This window comes from Acanthopagrus latus, chromosome 18, assembly GCF_904848185.1.
Source record: "Acanthopagrus latus isolate v.2019 chromosome 18, fAcaLat1.1, whole genome shotgun sequence".
NCBI classification, from domain to species: Eukaryota; Metazoa; Chordata; class Actinopteri; order Spariformes; family Sparidae; genus Acanthopagrus; species Acanthopagrus latus.
In genome coordinates, this window is record NC_051056.1 from 4,318,022 (window position 1) to 4,332,198 (window position 14,177).

At 39.0% G+C, this 14,177-nt stretch overlaps 1 protein-coding gene across 7 annotated transcripts in view; it reads right to left on the reverse strand.

Annotated features, from left to right (window-relative positions):
- Positions 1 to 14,177, reverse strand: part of fat2 (FAT atypical cadherin 2) — a 150,797-nt gene that overhangs the window by 114,096 nt on the left and 22,524 nt on the right. For 3 of the 7 annotated variants that reach the window (XM_037076687.1, XM_037076686.1, XM_037076685.1), the window contains one exon: positions 561 to 674. The exons of the other annotated variants lie outside the window; for them this stretch is intronic. The gene's annotated coding sequence lies outside the window, so the exon portion shown is untranslated. The remainder of the gene's footprint in view (positions 1 to 560; positions 675 to 14,177) is intronic. 7 annotated transcript variants of the gene reach the window in all.

Below are 14,177 nucleotides of genomic sequence, written 5' to 3' on the forward strand. Positions count from 1 at the left end.
TTGTGTGTGTGCGCGTGTGTGTGTGTCTCATATCTGCAAATGTTAAATTTTGCCTGATTTGATTCACAACTTTCTCCTCGAAGCAAAAATGAAAATTTCAATGACATATGCAACAAGTGGTTTGGTAACACATTTCATTTTACTAAGCTCATGTTGAAAAAGCATAAGAGGTGACCTGAACAATCAAATATAAAGCAGGGAAACTGTCTGTCCATGTGTATATTTCTGACATATCTCAAGAATTGTTCATCCAATGTTGCTGAGGACCCAAAGAAATAGTGTTGAATTGTGTGCAATTTGTGCATTCAGTGTGAAATTAATATTGAATAAATACTGCAACACCACTGTGTGCAGCAGTGGAGTTGGGGCTTCAGCGCTTCAGTCTGCAGACTGATGCTGGGTTACACTATAGGACCTTTAAAAGCCCTCTGAAATCGGGTTGTGTCGCACACATTAACAAAAGCTCCACAGATTTTTCTGCTTTCCTATCTTAAACAAGCACACGCAACAAGATTTTGAAAAAAATAGCACATCACACATTACAGATCAGGTCATTATACCTGAGGGAGCAATGCACCTTCTCACATGATCCCTTTCACGTGATCTCATGAGGAAGCATATGTAAACCAAATGGAGATTAGCCTGGTCCAACAGTTTGCTGTAGTAACATGTTGCTGTGAGGGGAAAAAAGCAGAAGGTGAAAAAAGTCTGGGTGATTAGTGAGACATGGTCATGATGAGCTTTCCTCTCCAGTAAGAATTGAAGGGGGGGGGGTTCTTTTGTTCAACAGTCAACAGTCCCGCGTTAGCTAACACTAGGATTTTGGTCATGTAAGAATTGAACATATATATATATATATATATATATATATATATATATATAAATACACACACACACACACATATACACACATATATAAAAAATATAAAAAAAAACAACACAATTACAGAATTTATATATTTCTTTTAAGTAGCCGATTAATTTTATGAAAGCTGAATCAATAATAATCTACTACCTTGTATATGTTTGATGCTTTGCTGACCAGCTCACGTGTTACCATGTGACTCACCAAATAACAACACTTTTACAAATGTGCATTCATACGCAAGTTTTTATAAACACAGGTCAACACCCTAAAACTGACTGCCTTTCCCTTTTCCGGGAGATAAGTTTGCATTTAATTTTTTTTTCCTTGTGTGTCACATTTTGTCATCACAAATGAGCTGGAAAAGACAGGGAAAAGTAGAAAGCAACATATCAATAACATTGACCACCAGGTTCAGCAGAGTTGAAAAAATTTGATAACATTTCATCATCAAGATCTGATGATACTGACTAAATGTGAAGTCTGTGGTGTTAAATCTGTAACAGTTCAAAATTGTGCCAATTGGCAGCAAAACTCATCAAGCGAATCAAAATGGCAGACTTCCTGTTGGACTGAGGGTATGGGTCTAGAGGGTTTTTTGTGTATTTGGGCTTGAAATCTTCCAGGTTGAGCCATCTTGTCACTGGAAAGGCCCAGACCATACATACAAAATGGGAAAAGCCGTTAGGGGGCACTACTGAGCTGTTGTGCTGACCCTGAGGGCAGGTGTGGTATCAAATTAAAGTTCTTATGAGTTTGAACCTACATGCAAAATTTGGTGAGTCTATGAACATCCTAATGTACTCTAAACAATGTCGGAAAAAATAAGATCAGTGCATGCCATTCAAATGGCCGACTTCTTGTTGAGGCTAAAAATTCCTCAAAATTAATTCCAGGTTATATGGATGGGACCTATGAGTCCTGCAAATTTCATGAAGATCAACGAGGGTTTTGGTCACATGAGCCAACGTAAGGGGGTGCTGTGGAGTCCCCTGGCCACACCCACAGCCAATCATGTTGAATGATAACATTTTTCACCAGATATGACATGTGTGCAGTTTAGTGAGTTTTGGGGTATGTTCAGACCACCGGCACAAGAAACATTTCAACTTACAGATACAATAAGGTCCTCATGCTGATAGTGCTTGGGCCCATCATCTCGCTTTTTTCTGATATGGGTTGAGATCTGCATATGTGCAGTATATGATCTTTCTCATAAGTGTCTTTTTCAAACTCAGACTGATTGATGTTTGGATGCTGCTTAAACAGAGTCAGATGGAAAAATATTAACAAGTCAGCAGCCTTAACCTCAGCACACACAGTGTCACAGAGATAACCTGCAAGCTGAAGTGATAACAGTCTCCATCCTTCATGTCACTGTGATGACCACTTTGGGTGTGACCATGTGACTCACCAGCAACTAACAGTTGCCCCCGTAACATCCCATCCTGTCTTACCCTAATGGATACGGGTAATTAACTGCTATAGTTTAGTCATTGCAGCAGAGCTTTGTGTTGCAGTTGTGTAAACACTACAAATTAAGTCTGTGCATACAGCTCTCTAACTCCAGGCCCTGGGCTATGAATGTTGTTAGAAATGAGAAGGAGACTAATGCGGGTGGTGCTATGCAATCTATAGAATGTGACTGAATTAAAAGGCATTAAGTCATTTCTGTCTTATCAAGATTTAGAGAGCAGAGTTGCAAAACCTCCAACAACCCTGAGGCACAGCCTGCAGCTGACTGTATGTAACAGAACTGTAAAAGTCAGGTGATGACTAATGCATCAGATTTAAGCAGAGACTTAAGCAATCCAGTGTAAAGCTACAATAAAGAGGTAATTTGTCATCATGATAAAGACTGAAATAATAATAAGGATTTCTCGTTTGTTTGTGGCACTCTTAGAAGTTAATTCACAAAGGTCAACAGTAGAATAAACCTGCTGCAGATGTTGTGTATTAGAGTGATTTGTGTAGTGAGGTAAAGAAAATCTCATTTCATACCACTTTTATGTTTATGCCAGATGTCCTTTAACAGAAGAACAGATTTTGTTGTTCTTTGGTGACATTATAGACTGTACATCACCAACTTTATGTTCACGCTTAACAGTTTGGTAGTTGACCTAAAGTAAACTTGAACAGTTAACTTTTTCCCAGTTCCTCTGATGGTGAAGAAATGCATTCGAAAACTTAAAAAATAAGATAGTTTGTTTTCATTGATCTAGATCAAACTTTTAGATTCACAGTGTGGTTGGTGGTTTGGTTTGGTGACTAAAATCTAATCTTGCCTGCTGACACTTATTTAAAATTTTGTACTGTTAAGTTTTCCTCTGTGACAAACTAAATGGTAAGCTAAGACATGTTCAGGCCGACGAATCATCTAAAATCATTGAACGTGTCAAACATCAGTGAAATTTAAATATCTACAACTGAAGCATTATCATATTCAGAATGTTATCCAGCTGTGACCATGGATTAGCTACCTTGATTTAAGCCTCTTTCATGCTAATGTTAGCTTGGCTAGTGTAAGCTGGGTAGTACCCAATAGCCCTTTTCACACACAGTCACCAAACAGTTTGCTTATACTCATTTTCCACAAAAATCCAGCCAAGATCAGGCATTCTGGTAAATATAGGAAATCTTTTTTACACTTGTTATAAATAACAGTACTGATAACTGTATGTTCATTTCAAAGGTAGGACAGAAGGAGAGCAGAAGCTTCCCTCAGGCTCCGTGTCCAGCATTTTTCTAGGCCAGGGTAGAGAGAGATGGAGGGGGCAGAAATTGGGTGATGGGGTAAATGGAGAAGCATGGGAAGAGAATGGATAGAGGAATATCAATGGAGAGAGGTGGAGAGCAATTGGGGGATGAGAGAAAAATAAATACATAATGTGAGGCTGATAATAGAAGAGAGATGAAAAAAGGAAGGAAAGAAGGTAAACAAAATGCTAATGAAGAAAGAGTGACTATGAGAAATGTAAGGAGGTGGACAGAGGGAGGTACAGAGGACAAAGTGAAGAGAGAGAAAGACAGTGAGGGGCAAGAATAGATAAGAGGTGGAGGAGGGATGAAATGAAAAAGGAAGCAGCAAAATTAATCAAAAAATGTCTTTGTAAGAAACAAAGAGACGGATGAGAGGTGGAGGTGATGAAGGGGCATAAGAGAGAGGGGGACAGATGAAGGTAGAGAGGAAAAAAGGTGGGGGGGTTGGTCTAGAAATAAACACCAACAGAAGGTGGGCAAGAAGCCACCAGCAGCAGGTGAACCTGAGCAAAGAGCAGGAGAGCCTGGAGGAAATGAAAGCTAAAATCCACCTTATGTAACCCGCTGCTGCTGTCTCATGCTGTTCAATCCATACTGCTCAACATTTACATTTACACTGGAGGTCATTCAGCCGATGCTCCTGCTCTCAGACTGACTATGGAACAAAATGTCTCTGCAATATTAAACATGAAAGAGTAAATGTCATTTTTTTTCCAATATTCAACAAGAACAAATCCTTCAATGAAGAGCAAACAGACCGTTTTCTATATCCACAGGCAAAGGAAAAGGCACATTTATCGAGCACATCAGAGGAAAAATCCAGGCCTAAGTTTTCAGTGCTGCATCAGAATTTAGTGCTGTAGTAAAGAATAACTCAAATCTGATTAAAAAACACTGCTACTTTGCCCCAAAGTAAGGTTTAAAAAAAAAAAAAAAAAAGAAATCCGCCTCAGGTTATACTTCTAGTATATACGCTCACAACACCAGTGTATTTAAGGCTCAGTTAAAAGTTACTTAACTTGATACATCAGCTCAACCAGCAGAAAACAAATGTTTCACCCAGAAATGAAAACACAGTCATTATCAACTCATTTAATAACTTGCTATGCTGATTTATTAAATTGTATGACAGATGACCTACGAGCAGCAAAATACACATATTTAGGATGACTGGATAGATAGACCATTTAAAAAAAAAAAACACAATTCCTGTCATCATCCACTGCCAGTCTGAGTGGAGCAACCCATCATCCGAAGTGTTCTCAGTGTGAATGCAGGGTCAGCTCTGAGTTCAGCGGTTCAGTTACGTCCTGTTCATGTTCCACCCTGTCGCCCCCAGATCGGCGGAGAGTGAAAGGAAAGCTGTCGCCACATGCCGACCAAACTAGTCTGCAGGTGCGGTAATGGACTGAGGCTGCAGGGCCTTGAATAGTCCTCAGCTGACCTTTTTCAAAATCTGTCGATGTGTCTGTCAACAAAATCACTTCTTTGCTTTCTCTTGAATGAGGAATTTGGGGTCGGGAGAGGGACATAAGCCAAGGGAGAAAATAAGTAAAGAGTGTGAGCTGTTGGCCAAATACGATTTTGTTTGGGGGATTTTAATTCTCTTTAAAATAAGAGATTGTAACTTTGATACAATTATTCAATTGCAGAATGACTTTTCATCAGTCACAACACATTGCTCCAATTTCCCTTTGGAACTGAATTTGACGTTCAGCTTCCTGCGCAGTATTTTCTAGTTCCTGACACAATTAAACTGTAAACTCCCATGAGATACAGAGTGATAAACATCAGAGTGACGGTAACCTGAATTCCTCCGAAGAACAGCACATCATGATAGTCACGGCATTTACCTTCTAGATTATTTCACTGAGCAAATACACTTATAGATAGAATCCAACAATTGAAAAAAAAAAAAAAAAGACAGAAAAAGACATGTGACTGACACACCTGAGCACGCCCATTCTACTGATATAAACACCCTGACAAACTTGATGTCAAAAAACTAAACAGTAATAAAAAGTTAGAAGAAAGTTTTATAAAATTGACATGTACTGCTGTGAATTAATTGTCTCTGCAGTCTCTCATATTTCAGTCACCTAACTCGCTCCCTGAAGGTCATAAAAGTAATAACCCCCATTGGGTAGCTTTGATTTACAGTCTTTGCCCCCACCTCACTTGATGCCTGCCCCGGCTGCCTGATAAGGATCATACAGGCAGCAGCAGGCTGAAGTGTTCCTGTTCTTCCTACATGAAGAGGAAACTGAAAAGGGAACAGCCTGTATCCATTAAAGGAACATTTCAATTCTGCCATACAAACCATTCAACTACCCGTGTCTTTGGCCATTATCACTGTTAATTTTGGCATCTGGTTATTACTTTCAGCTTTTGATGAAGTTCTTTTTTAGCTTTTGTCAAACCTTGTTATTTCATTGATGGTAATTCTTATATTGAGGCAACATCTTTGTTGTGTGCAGTTGCTATGGTTACAGGTGTCATTCTCATCTACTCCAAGGTTAATATAAAAGCTGTTATTTACTCATTCACAGATGCAGTGTCCAGGTCACTGTGCTCTGCACTGATACAACAGATCCAATTAACATTTCATAACTGGCTGTTTGAATAGCGGTAGCATTACGGCAGCTGACCTTCCCTGAGTTCTCCACTGCCAGTGGTGACTTATTCAGAGGCTGGAGTTCAATAAGTACTGTTCATTGTCTGGGTTTACCTTAAATATATGTTGCATTTTTGCATTGAATGTCTCAAAACAACTACAACTTTTGTCATATTATCATATTATTGTACAACTTTCTTATATCATCCAGAGAAATATGTCATTTTAATCATGTCAGCAGAGTGTTTCATTCAGTCAACAGTTGCTACAACTTCTGGGAGAGTCCAAAGTGTGAGGAAGGAAGTTGGCAAACAAGACTGAACATATCATGAGTAGAACTTTAGAACATTCCCCTGACATGTATACAGATCAGTACTGGAGGCTGCTTAACAATGAAGATAACAACTCCCATGATCATATGATGCTTCTGACTTTTGGTTTTGATTTGGTTGAGAGACAGCAAGTACCAGAAATGTGTTATGAAGCTAAATATTGGAAAATGCAGTTTTATTTCTTGAGCATTTCTTCTAGAGAAGATCTAGATGGTGGCCAATCCACATCGCTCTTGTACCTCCTGAGAGCAGCAAAAAATGTGCTAAATGAGTAATAGATAGATTTGTGTTTGGACTGTTTGTTGGACAAAATAAGCAATTTGAAGATGTCACTTTGAGTTTGGGGAAATTGGAATGAGCATTTTTTTCACAATTGATCTAGAGCAGTGGTGTCAAACTGATCCAGTAAAGGGCCATGTGGCTGCAGGTTTTCATTCCAACCAAGCAAGAACACACCTGATTTGGATCAGGTGTGTTCTTGTTCTAGAGAATATTGTGAAAATAATTGGCGGATCAATCGATAATGAAATCAGCTAAGGATAATCATTAGTTGCAGTCATAATTCCTTCAGGTTACATCTCAATAATCCATTGCTGTTACTTTTACAATACAGGGTTTCATGTGGTAAATATTCAGCATACTTCGATTTGGGCACATCCCCATGATTGTCTGGAAGGGCAAACTGGACTCAAAATCTGTCAAATTATCCTCTAGTGTGGAATTGATGTTGACCTCATTAAACAAAAAATGGATGAAACCTCTTCCTGATGTTTTATTGACTTTAACCCATGCTGTGTCATCACAATATTCTGTTTTTGGTTTAGTCCTGGCATTTACTGGCTCAGTTCCTAACTTCATAACAACTGGGAATATCTCTACGTGGGCGGCCTCACAGCATATCAACATACGATATATCAATCCTCAACTGTGTGAGCTCTTTTTCCCCCTCAAAGTCATGTCCATCCATCCATCAATCCAATTGTTCATTCATCCTTTCATCCATTTGAAATTCAGAGTAATGATGAAGAGAAAGAGGGAGAAGTGAATGGCAAACAGACAGAGGCATGCTGGGACAGATCGGGCGCTGGTTCCTCCAAAAAGAAACAGTATCGTTGTCCCGGCTACAGTGGGGGAAAGGTTACAGAGAGAGAGAGAGAGAGAGAACAGAAGGAACTTGAACTCTATCATTCACCAATAATTTGTTTAAATTAATACATGTACAGAACCAGTGCATGCACCAGTGCAGCCACATCACCACATTCAAAATTTCCCTACTACTGATGTTAGCATACATATCATTTCCATATATTCTATCAAGTGTTTATTTGTATTGCATTTGTAAATGACGCAGCTGTAGTGTCTTTGACCCTCTTTTGTATTATGCAGGGAAGCTGCATTTAGTGTCTCTATTGCTGTTAAACATGTCAGAGCGACATCATCTGCAAACTGGATGGATGTTGTCTGATAACAACTAAGATCAACAAATCAATTATATAAATATCTACACGTGTCATCATCTGTGGGATTTAGTTTTGTGTGCACAGGAAAATTATTTTTCATGGGTAAAAAAAGACAAAAACTAAATTAAAGCTCGTACTGAACATTCATACACAGCCAGAAAGGAAGACCTGCATCAGTCAGTCACCACCTGCACTGCTGATTCAAAGATCCAGAGACTTAAAGAATGAAAGCCAAGGCACATTGCAGCTGTCCTGGTGGGACAGTGTGGGCCAACACCTACCCAAGATGCTTTATGTTGTTTTTTTTGTTTTTTTTCGTTAACTTGGCACATGTCTATATATAACATTTAGAGGCCATGTGTCTGTTGGTGTGTCTGTTTGTGTGTAAAACCCATCAAGGCCATCAGCAGATAGAAGTCATGTGTCTGCAGGTTCATCAGTTCCTCCCTGCTGTCTTTTCCAGTTTCAGACAAAGACGCTCTTTCAGCTGTTATCATTTTCTCGACCCAGCCTTCTTTGTGCTCCTCCACAAGACAAGAAATGTCATTTTTGTTTGTATCATTTTTACTTATCACAAACCCACACATCACTTCACCTGGACATACACTGTTAAATTGTCAGTCTGAAATTCCACAGAGAAGATGAAAAAAGGTCCTCTGTTTATATGCCGCCATGAAAAGTCTGCAAAATATCTGCTGCTCATTCTAAAAGGGCTAAAGTTTGAATTCTGATGACAGTTTTGAATCAAAATTACTGATAGACTTTTATATTTTCTGATGTAATTTTTAATGCTCATGTCCCATTATTTGACAAGTATTTTATGTTGTCAAATGTTTTCAGGGTAGAAAAGCCTCTCGTGCAAGTGGCCCTGAGGATCAAAACACATCATTTCAAAGGTTTTCTGAGAAGTTCAGTGAAGTGAAATGCTGTTTGTTTGGTTTTTTTTGGGTTTTTTTCAAATTGTTGTTGTCGTCATCACTTCCAAAATGTGGCTGTCTTTCCTACAATGTTGATTTTCTGAAATGTCGTATTTTCCCAAATGCCTTTAAATGTTTTTGAAATGTCATTTTGATTGTGGTGAAATGTGGCTGTCTTTTCCCAAATTTTCCTTTGTAGTTATGAAATGTTCTGTTTTCCAAGATGTCAGTTTGTGTTCTTAAATGCCATTGTGTTTTGAATCTCAGGGCCACTGCACAAACAGGATTTAGACTATTACTAACCACTACAACATCATAAGCAGTGTCTAACAAACTGTGTGTGACTATATGAAATTTATTAAGAACTTATTAAAAAGCTTAAATCAATTTATTTGACAAAGGGCTGGCCCCTTGCTAAAGACAGAGCCTAAATATCAGGCATCACGCAGCTTTAATGTTAAACAACTTTTAATCTGGCAGCTACACATTCTCATTGTGTGCTTTTAGAGTAGAGTCATTTATGGGGTTTTTTATTATTTGCATTGGTTCCCATCTGATTGGAGCTTCTGCGTTCAGGCTGTTGACAGTGTGTACTGAGTCTGCTGGAATGAAACAGAACTGCTTCAAGGCTTTCAGGCCAAACTCTGACAGTCTGTGATATGAACAGAAGCATTGTAGCTCCAGAACAACACATCCACTGTGGCCCAAGATAGCGGAGCTTTCCACATTTCCTCCCACGATAAGAACTCAGCAGAGCGAAATAAAACAATGTACATGTTTTTTCATCTTCTCCTCTCTGCTTGTGCTTAACCGTCAGAATACAGACTCCGCACTGATAAAATTAACCCTATTCACAGTTTAAAGAGCTTAAACACAACAAACACCACTATTGTAGTCAAGCTGTTTATTTCCCTTTGTGTGTGACGGTAATCAACATATTCTGCTGCTGTATGAATATGTAAAATTTGGGTATTTCAGATCCTTTCAGCACAGCACAATACGTCTAAATCTGTACTTAAAAATCAAAAGAGAAAAGTTTGAATAATGGTTGGTTTTATAAGTCACCCAGCAGTTAAATTCAGAGAAGGAAAGCTACAGGATCTCAATATGTAGAGGCCAGTTTTTAAAGAACTCTTGGTACAACCAAGACTTGGTACAGCCTACAGTTTTAGCCTTATGGTGCACTAAACCAAACACAGAGATATTCATAAAGAGAAGGTGCTTATTCTGTACTGTCCGTCGAAAACATTACTGAAGTTGAACCACCACAATTGTCCACTAAAGTGAACCTGAACTGGGAGGTTACCTTGAAACTTTGAGTGTATGGTTTTAAAAACTGATATGGAATGATAATGATAAGGAAAGATGGCCCTTGCATAAAGCTGGGCAGTAGAAAAACACTTTTTTGTTTTTAAAATTGGTGCTATATGACCACAGACACCCAGAGAAGGGCTGTGGTATATGGGCAGCTCTCTCTTTCGATCTGATCATGCTCGTTGTTTCCATAGATGTGGGAAGACAAAAATGCCAAAGAAAAATCTGTAAAAAAAAGTAATGTTGGTTCCCAGCTGGAACCAAAAAACAACACACTATCCCTGATCAAAAATGAGAACCAAAGTGTGCATGTCACTGTTGTGCATTGCGCAGCACCATCTGTTGATGACACAACTGTGATTGCAAAGGTTCAACTCAAAACTGATGGAATGCAGGCTGGTGTGCTATTTTGCACCAAGTTTTGTAAGAATCCTGAATGTAACCGGACTGAGACCCACAAATAACTTGGTAAATAAATGGGGCTTTGTCTTGAAGTCTTGCTTACATTCAAACCACCTGTACATGAACACTGATAAACTATGTTTTGATTGACAGTTTTACATCTGTAAAATAGCGTATTTGTTCTTCAGAAAGATATCATATATTCACTATTCTCTGCTTTTCTGAGTATTGCTGTTCCATATTTACCAGCAAAAGAGTGACTGTATACACACACAACAACACCTGCATCGAATGTACAAAAGATACTTCACATAGAATAAACAGGAACTCACAAAAAGCGGCAGGACAGCAAAAAAAAAAGGAGAGACGATGAAATATGGAGATATGAAATATGGTGTATTGGGTAGGTGACAGGCGGACAAAGAATTAGAAGCATACAGAGGAGAGAGAGACAGAGAGAGAGAGAGAGAGACAGATGGACGAATGGACAGTGAGACAGTGTGCTGTGTGTATTATTGGAGCGTAACTGTGTCTGAACCAGCAGATCTGCTGGGAATTTGCTCCTGTTTCCTGGGACCTGCTGGGTTCACACACACACACACACACACACACACACACACACACACACACACAACATAAACCATACACACGCACATACATACCGGACTTTTGGGCAGTCTTGTACCTCCTGCTTCAGCACCATCTGCCCCCTTGATATATGAGCATACCAACACACACACGCACAGTTTTTGTTGTGCGGGCATTCATTAACCATGTTAATCACTCTATTATTAACTTAAAGATGACCTTATTTCTATTTTTGTGTGTCATACATCGCTCCTACAGCATATTAACGATGTTTAAATCAGTCTTCCAGTTGTAGCTCCAGTAGTTGATAGTTTGGTGTTTTTGTTGTTCCTATTGGCTGCTGCCTAAAAAGAAAAATATGTTTTCATTGTGAAAAATTTCGTCAGCTTAATTTTGGAACATGTTTCAGAGATCTTTAAAAAAAATACCTTATGTACGGAAACCATAATCTTTTTTATGTTCTGTGATAGCAAAATGAACAACTCACAGTCTTCGATGAACTGGCAGACCTGGTGATCCCACGAGTTTCACATTTTTGTTTCTACTGAAATATCTCAACAAATATTGGATGGTCTGTTGTGAAATCTGCCAGACAGATGTATTTCTTAGAAGACGCATTTGAAAGAATTTGATCTACTGACCTTTTATCTAACACCATCATCAGGTCAAAGACTTGGCAGGGCTAAGTCCAGTATTGCAATTTTTTTTTTCCACAGTTGCTGAATCAATGTCACAGTCCATTAGCTCAATGGCAACGCATAATGAGAATTCCTATTAATGTGCTGATGGAAGTTAACATTTTCAGCTATCTTAAAACTATGCATGCAGTCGAGTTCATGCACCCACACCTTTATTAACGTCATTTCGAATCAGTTTGGGATCTTGGGGCTTCCACAGTCTTAGATTAAGCCCAGCAAACTGTATGGTGTCAGTCCCCAGCTACTTCAGTTGTTTGGGAGAATACCAGAATACTGTTTTGCTGTAACGCACTAGAAATGTTTTGTGAACTATGAAACTTCACTTTCTTTTCCATCAGCATGGGGATGATAAGATCATGATTGAGTTTTCATTTTTGGGTGAACTTTTCCTTAAAGAGAGACAACATTTTCTTGAGGATTAATCTCCAAAATCTCCAACCCTGACACCACTTGACTGTCTCATATCTCTGACGCCACTAGTCTGATTGAAACAATATCTGGTGAAATGATGCTTCTCTTTAGTACTTTGCTGAAGAGCTGCCCGCATCATTTATGAAACAACATGTTCGCTTATTTTGGTTTTGGCAACACTTCAAGTATTTGCTTCAGATTTGCTTGACGGTCTAATGGGAGATCACTCTCTACATATCTACAAATCTCATCATTATTATATCATGTTACAACCATTTCTCTCTCTCTCTCTCTCTCTCTCTCTCTCGCACACACCCACCCGCACACACACACACACACACACACACACACACACACACACACACACACACACACACACACACACACACACACACACACACACACACACACACACACACAACATGCCACTGAACACTGACCAGGCATCAGCTGGCCGGAGGATGATCAGGGGATTTAGAGTTGACGTAATGTTGGTGAAGCATGACCATCCTGACCACACATGTACAGCACAGTCAACACACACCCATTCAACACAACACTACCACGCACACACTGCCGCACACTGCCACACACACACACCTGTGCCCCAGCCACAAAAAAATACCCCCTGACAGCTTTATTGGAAGCTCTGTCTTTTCAATGAGGATATTAGCTCATATTTTAAACTCGTCGTCACATCGAAGCGTAATGTGTCAGAGAGCAGAAACAGGTTCCTCCATGCAAATGAGCCTATTAGAAGACTCCTGAACTTTCTGCTCTCCATTAACATCTTTCTCTTGAGGTCCCTGCAGGTGAATGACCATTAATGACTATCTTTACTCTTGCAAACACAACTCAGAATAGATAAAACTATGCAGTGGTGTTTTTCTCTTTTAAAAGGTTTGATTGGTGATTGATCAAAAACAGGTTATTTTCTGAATCCAGCTTCTTAAATGACAATTCTGATGCTGCTTTTGTTTGTTTTTATATAATGCTACACTGACTGCCTTAGCAGTATTGCACTAAGCGAGCAATTTAAAAGATGTTAACTCAAGTTTATCATTCAATATATCGGAAATAAAGAGGACACAATCTGGTAATTGCAACCATTGTATCCTGCATCTTAAACTTTTCAAACACTCCAGCATGCTTGTCAGTAATGCTGGAGGCCATGAACAGAAGACTCAAACAGTAACATTTTTTGTTCAGCCTGACGGTTTTGTCTGTTAGAGATGTTAGAATGTACCACTCACATGGTCTGATTGATTTGTAAAGACAGACCTCAGCATGAAAACAGGATATTCAGGATAACCACCACCTGTTTTGTTATTTGGTGTTTCTGAGGAAAAGACCTCACTCCTGCTGACAACACAGATTTCCTACTGGGGAGATTTTATTGTTCCTCTAGATTACTATGCCAATCTATGTATAGGTATTATTTTCTTAACAAAGATGCTATAGCTAACCTTTAGAAAACATTATTTTAAGTCATTTAAAAGGTATCTATCAGTATCAGTCATTTTGGTATTCCATTGTCAGTTTTTGACATATGTTATATCATCTCACTTTGCAATGCAGCTTCATTTTTGACTGCAGCTCTATGACATGTATCTGTTTACATTGACTGGCAGCTAAATTTGACATCCATTTGTCACACTCGCCATGACATTAATTTACACCATGACATTCAGCAATTTGTTGGAGTCATTTAAAAATATCCTTCTATAAACACAGGAGAGTGCTGTTACGTAACGGCAAAAACTAAATGTGCATCATAAACAAACAGCATCCACACTGGCACTATCTTTGCATCTGA